This window comes from Panulirus ornatus, chromosome 4 (genome assembly GCF_036320965.1).
Source record: "Panulirus ornatus isolate Po-2019 chromosome 4, ASM3632096v1, whole genome shotgun sequence".
NCBI lineage: Eukaryota > Metazoa > Arthropoda > Malacostraca > Decapoda > Palinuridae > Panulirus > Panulirus ornatus.
In genome coordinates this window covers 118921-126265 of record NC_092227.1, presented here as the reverse complement: position 1 = coordinate 126265, position 7345 = coordinate 118921, and positions in this window count along the sequence as shown.

Here is a 7345-nt window from a genome sequence, read left to right as displayed (position 1 = left end):
TTAGATTAATAGTGTGGAGCTTGCTGTGCAAGGTCTGCTGGTGATCTTACCTCATGCGTAACCCAACTCTGGCTTTCCGTTTTCCTTTCAGAAGCAATTAGGTGAATCTTTTGCCGTGGCTCTCAATATCTACAAACTCTCAGCTAGCTTACTCTTTTGCCGACGATTCTGCTCACCATGCTACAACGCACTATCCATTCCCTCCTCACTCATATGTTAATTCTTTTTCTTGCACTTAACATACCTCTTTCTCCATTTGGACTTGTGCATTCTCTCAGAAGAGGGAAGAATTAACATAGTTAAATTCAAGTATACAGAAATACCTCTGATTAAATTTCTATTCTATGATCCAATCGTTTCCTATGAAATTTGAAAACATTATAAAAGAACCAAACAATAACCAATATGAGACACAACCATATTCATTCTGTCGTGGTGACCCTAAATATCACAAAAACTGTTATCCAAAAGTTGTGATGTATAAACACTGCATTTATTTCACCTTTGAGCAGCAGTTCCATGTATAAAAGGAACTCCACCTCTTATTAGCCGCAGTAGAATCAAAAGCCCTTCCGCTTGTTAACTCTGCTGCTATTACCTCTCTTTAACCATCTCTTTTCATTCACCTTAAAGTTGCTTTTCTCTCTCTGTTCTACAGTTATTATTTTGGCCAATGCTCCTCTGAGTTGTCTGCTCGTGTCGTAGGCCTCAAGACCGAGGCTTGTACCACGCTTCTAATGTTGCTTCCCATGGTTTCTATGTAGAAGCCAGCCCTATGAGGACTGACCGTTATGATACCTCTTTCTCCCTGAAGAGGGAAGTTTCCTTAAAAACCTGCGCTTCTCACTCTTCCAATAACTTTCCGACCTTTAATAGCCAGATCTCTAAAGAACTAAGGTGTTAAAAATAATCCCTGCTTTATCTATTTTCTTTTTCCACATTGATTATTCTACCCACCAACAGTGGTGGCCAGAAGGTGTGTGTGTGTGTGTGTGTGTGTGTGTGTGTGTTTGGGGGGGGGGGTATTCTTTTGTCCGCACTTCGCTGGCTACTGTAAGAAAGACATTTGTTGCTGGGTGACTTCCTTTACAGTAAGACCACCACATTAAGAACCTCCATCTCTTCTCGCGACAACTTTACCAGCTGGTAGGTAGCCTGACAGTGATTAGAGATGGTGGTCTTGCACTTGTTTTAGATCACTTGGTGGATCGAGGAACAGAACCTGCAACAACACAGTCGACAACAGCTGAGATTTTATTAGGTGCAAAATGTGTGCTATAAAAGTGGGAGGTATTCAAAAAATGGAATGAGCAACAAATGAGATGGGAAATGAACAACACAGAATGTTTGGCAGCCAGTAAAGGAGATAATGTACTGCAGACAATACATATGGCACCCAACAAAGTAGACATACAAGAGACAGAATGTGATGCAACTTGCAAAAACGGAAGGAACAACAGGAGGAAATGTACGGCATCCACAAACCACAAATATGACATTAAGAACGGCAGCCAGTGTTCCGGATCAGAAAAGCTACAATTCCGACACGCAACAAAGAGTCACAATAAAAGACACCATGTAAGAAGCGACAGGCTATGTTGTCCTTATTCTAAGTAGCGTCATGCAAGTGTGGCACATAATACCAATACGGGATAACAACCTTTGTCTGAGTGATAGAACTCTGCAGCACTGCGCTTTATTCACTCCCTTATCTGTTTGTGGCTTATCTTCCCACACGCATAGATAATAATTTCTTTCAAAGGCAAATTGTCTTTCCATCATCCTCAGACTTTGCCTATGATTAAAGATTAAAACAAGATTTGTGTTAAGTTTATAAATCAACAACTCCTTTAGCTTATCGTTAAGTGATGCCATCCGTAACTGGACGGATTAGACATTAGCAGTGAGGAAAGGCCGCTGTAATCTGCTGCCTTGATCCAGGCTAATCAGGCTATCATTCACTGCCCTGCAGGACCCCAGTAATCATCCAAGTGACGAAGATAGAAAACTGTGAATGAAGCAACCGCTGAAAGGCAACTGATTTAACAAACAGGAGCTGAAAGCCTTTCACATGACATCCCACATCTTCTCCAGATAATTACAAAGTTTTTCTCTCGTAATTACAGTCAATGGTATATCAGCTTGATCATGTAGACGGATACCCACCGAATGACAAAAGAAAGCTCTTAGTGGGAATGTTATCATCATCACATTTCACCTACTATCATAACGTACTTGATACGTTTATTTCTGGGAGATACAACCTCAATATATATGTGTATATATGAGTCCACGGGGAAAATGAAACACGATAATTTCCCAAGTGTTCAGGCCCCGATTGCTCAAAATCTTTTTCAGTCCATCCTTCCACCTCCAATTTGGTCTCCCACTTCTCTTCATTCCCTCCACCTCTGACACATATCCTCTTTGTCAATCTTTCCTCACTCATTCTCTCCATGTGGCCAAACCATTTCAAAACACCATTTTCTGCCCTCTCAACCACACTCTCTTTATTACCACTCATCTCTCTTACCATTTCATTACTTACTCGATCAAATCACCACACACCATATATTGTCCTCAAACATCTCATTTCCAAGACATCCCCCTCATTCGCACAACCCGTTCTATAGCCCACTCCTCGCAAATACATAACATTGTTGAAACCAATATTCCTTCAAAATTACCCATTATTGCTTTCCGAGATAAGGCTCTCGCCTTCCACACATTTCTCAACGTTCCCAGAACTTTCGCCCCTTCCCCCACCCTGTGACTCACTTCCGCTTCCATGGTTCCATCCGCTGCCAAATCCACTCCCAGATATCTAAAACACTTCACTTCCTCCAGTTTTTCTCCATTCAAACTTTCCTCCTAATTGACTTGTCCCTCAACCCTACTGTACCTAATATCCTTGTTCTTATTCGCATTTACTCTCAGAGCTCTTCTTTCACACACTTTACCACACTCAGTCAATAGCTTCTGCAATTTCTCACCCGAATCAGCCACCAGCGCTGTGTCATCAGTGAACAACAACTGACTCACTTCCCAAGCTCTCTCATCCACAACAGACTGCACACTTTCCCCTCTCTCCAAAACTCTTATATTCACTTTCCTAACAACCCCATCCATAAACAAATTAAACAACCATGGAGAAATGACGCACCCCTGCCGCAAACCGACATTCACTGAGAACCAATCACTTTCCTCTCTTCCTACACGTGCACATGCCTTACATCCTCGATAAAAACTTTTCACTGCTTCCAACAACTTGCCTCCCACAACATATATTCTTAATACCTTCCACAGAGCGTCTCTATCAACTCTATCATATGCCTTCTCCAGATCCATAAATGCTACATACAAATCCATTTGCTTTTTTAAAAAAATTTATATATATATATACATATGTATATTTATATATATATATATATATATACATATATATATATATATATATATATATATATATATATATATATATATATATATATATATATATATATATATATATATATATATATATATATATATATATACATATATATATATATATATACATATATATATATATATATATATATATATATATATATATATATATATATTTTCTTTCTTTTCTTTTAAACTATTCGCCATTTCCCGCGTTAGCGAGGTAGCGTTAAGAACAGAGGACTGGGCCTTTTTTGGAATATCCTCACCTGGCCCCCTCTGTTCCTTCTTTTGGAAAATGAAAAAAAAAAACGAGAGGGGAGGATTTCCAGCCCCCCGCTCCCTCCCCTTTTAGTCGCCTTCTACGACACGCAAGGAGTACGTGGGAAGTATTCTTAATCCCCTATCCCCAGGGATAATATATATATATATATATATATATATATATATATATATATATATATATATATATATATATATATATATATATATTTTTTTTTTTTTTTTTTTTTTTTTTTTTTTTTTTATACTTTGTCGCTGTCTCCCGCGTTTGCGAGGTAGCGCAAGGAAACAGACGAAAGAAATGGCCCAACCCCCCCCCCCCATACACATGTACATACACACGTCCACACACGCAAATATACATACCTACACAGCTTTCCATGGTTTACCCCAGACGCTTCACATGCCTTGATTCAATCCACTGACAGCACGTCAACCCCTGTATACCACATCGCTCCAATTCACTCTATTCCTTGCCCTCCTTTCACCCTCCTGCATGTTCAGGCCCCGATCACACAAAATCTTTTTCACTCCATCTTTCCACCTCCAATTTGGTCTCCCTCTTCTCCTCGTTCCCTCCACCTCCGACACATATATCCTCTTGGTCAATCTTTCCTCACTCATTCTCTCCATGTGCCCAAACCATTTCAAAACACCCTCTTCTGCTCTCTCAACCACGCTCTTTTTATTTCCACACATCTCTCTTACCCTTACGTTACTTACTCGATCAAACCACCTCACACCACACATTGTCCTCAAACATCTCATTTCCAGCACATCCATCCTCCTGCGCACAACTCTATCCATAGCCCACGCCTCGCAACCATACAACATTGTTGGAACCACTATTCCTTCAAACATACCCATTTTTGCTTTCCGAGATAATGTTCTCGACTTCCACACATTTTTCAAGGCTCCCAAAATTTTCGCCCCCTCCCCCACCCTATGATCCACTTCCGCTTCCATGGTTCCATCCGCTGACAGATCCACTCCCAGATATCTAAAACACTTCACTTCCTCCAGTTTTTCTCCATTCAAACTCACCTCCCAATTGACTTGACCCTCAACCCTACTGTACCTAATAACCTTGCTCTTATTCACATTTACTCTTAACTTTCTTCTTCCACACACTTTACCAAACTCCGTCACCAGCTTCTGCAGTTTCTCACATGAATCAGCCACCAGCGCTGTATCATCAGCGAACAACAACTGACTCACTTCCCAAGCTCTCTCATCCCCAACAGACTTCATACTTGCCCCTCTTTCCAGGACTCTTGCATTTACCTCCCTAACAACCCCATCCATAAACAAATTAAACAACCATGGAGACATCACACACCCCTGCCGCAAACCTACATTCACTGAGAACCAATCACTTTCCTCTCTTCCTACACGTACACATGCCTTACATCCTCGATAAAAACTTTTCACTGCTTCTAACAACTTGCCTCCCACACCATATATTCTTAATACCTTCCACAGAGCATCTCTATCAACTCTATCATATGCCTTCTCCAGATCCATAAATGCTACATACAAATCCATTTGCTTTTCTAAGTATTTCTCTCATACATTCTTCAAGGCAAACACCTGATCCACACATCCTCTACCACTTCTGAAACCGCACTGCTCTTCCCCAATCTGATGCTCTGTACATGCCTTCACCCTCTCAATCAATACCCTCCCATATAATTTACCAGGAATACTCAACAAACTTATACCTCTGTAATTTGAGCACTCACTCTTATCCCCTTTGCCTTTGTACAATGGCACTATGCACGCATTCCGCCAATCCTCAGGCACCTCACCATGAGTCATACATACATTAAATAACCTTACCAACCAGTCAACAATACAGTCACCCCCTTTTTTAATAAATTCCACTGCAATACCATCCAAACCTGCTGCCTTGCCGGCTTTCATCTTCCGCAAAGCTTTTACTACCTCTTCTCTGTTTACCAAATCATTTTCCCTAACCCTCTCACTTTGCACACCACCTCGTCCAAAACACCCTATATCTGCCACTCTGTCATCAGACACATTCAACAAACCTTCAAAATACTCATTCCATCTCCTTCTCACATCACCACTACTTGTTATCACCTCCCCATTTACGCCCTTCACTGAAGTTCCCATTTGCTCCCTTGTCTTACGCACCCTATTTACCTCCTTCCAGAACATCTTTTTATTCTCCCTAAAATTTACTGATAGTCTCTCACCCCAACTCTCATTTGCCCTTTTTTTCACCTCTTGCACCTTTCTCTTGACCTCCTGTCTCTTTCTTTTATACTTCTCCCACTCAATTGCATTTTTTCCCTGCAAAAATCGTCCAAATGCCTCTCTCTTCTCTTTCACTAATACTCTTACTTCTTCATCCCACCACTCACTACCCTTTCTAAACAGCCCACCTCCCACTCTTCTCATGCCACAAGCATCTTTTGCGCAATCCATCACTGATTCCCTAAATACATCCCATTCCTCCCCCACTCCCCTTACTTCCATTGTTCTCACCTTTTTCCATTCTGTACACAGTCTCTCCTGGTACTTCCCCACACAGGTCTCCTTCCCAAGCTCACTTACTCTCACCACCTTCTTCACCCCAACATTCACTCCTCTTTTCTGAAAACCCATACTAATCTTCACCTTAGCCTCCACAAGATAATGATCAGACATCCCTCCAGTTGCACCTCTCAGCACATTAACATCCAAAAGTCTCTCTTTCGCACGCCTGTCAATTAACACGTAATCCAATAACGCTCTCTGGCCATCTCTCCTACTTACATAAGTATACTTATGTATATCTCGCTTTTTAAACCAGGTATTCCCAATCATCAGTCCTTTTTCAGCACATAAATCTACAAGCTCTTCCCATTTCCATTTACAACACTGAACACCCCATGCATACCAATTATTCCCTCAACTGCCACATTACTCACCTTTGCATTCAAATCACCCATCACTATAACCCGGTCTCGTGCATCAAAACCGCTAACACACTCATTCAGCTGCTCCCAAAACACTTGCCTCTCATGATCTTTCTTCTCATGCCCAGGTGCATATGCACCAATAATCACCCACCTCTCTCCATCAACTTTCAATTTTACCCATATTAATCGAGAATTTACTTTCTTACATTCTATCACATACTCCCACAACTCCTGTTTCAGGAGTATTGCTACTCCTTCCCTTGCTCTTGTCCTCTCACTAACCCCTGACTTCACTCCCCAGACATTTCCAAACCACTCTTCCCCTTTACCCTTGAGCTTCGTTTCACTCAGAGCCAAAACATCCAGGTTCCTTTCCTCAAACATACTACCTATCTCTCCTTTTTTCACATCTTGGTTACATCCACACACATTTAGGCACCCCACTCTGAGCCTTCGAGGAGGATGATCACTCCCCGCGTGACTCCTTCTTCTGTTTCCCATTTTAGAGAGTTAATACAAGGAGGGGAGGATTTCCGGCCCCCCGCTCCCGTCCCCTCTAGTCGCTTTCTACGACACGCGAGGAATACGTGGGAAGTATTCTTTCACCCCTATCCCCAGGGATAATATACATATATATATACATATACACACACACACATATATATATATATATATATATATATATATATATATATATATATATATAT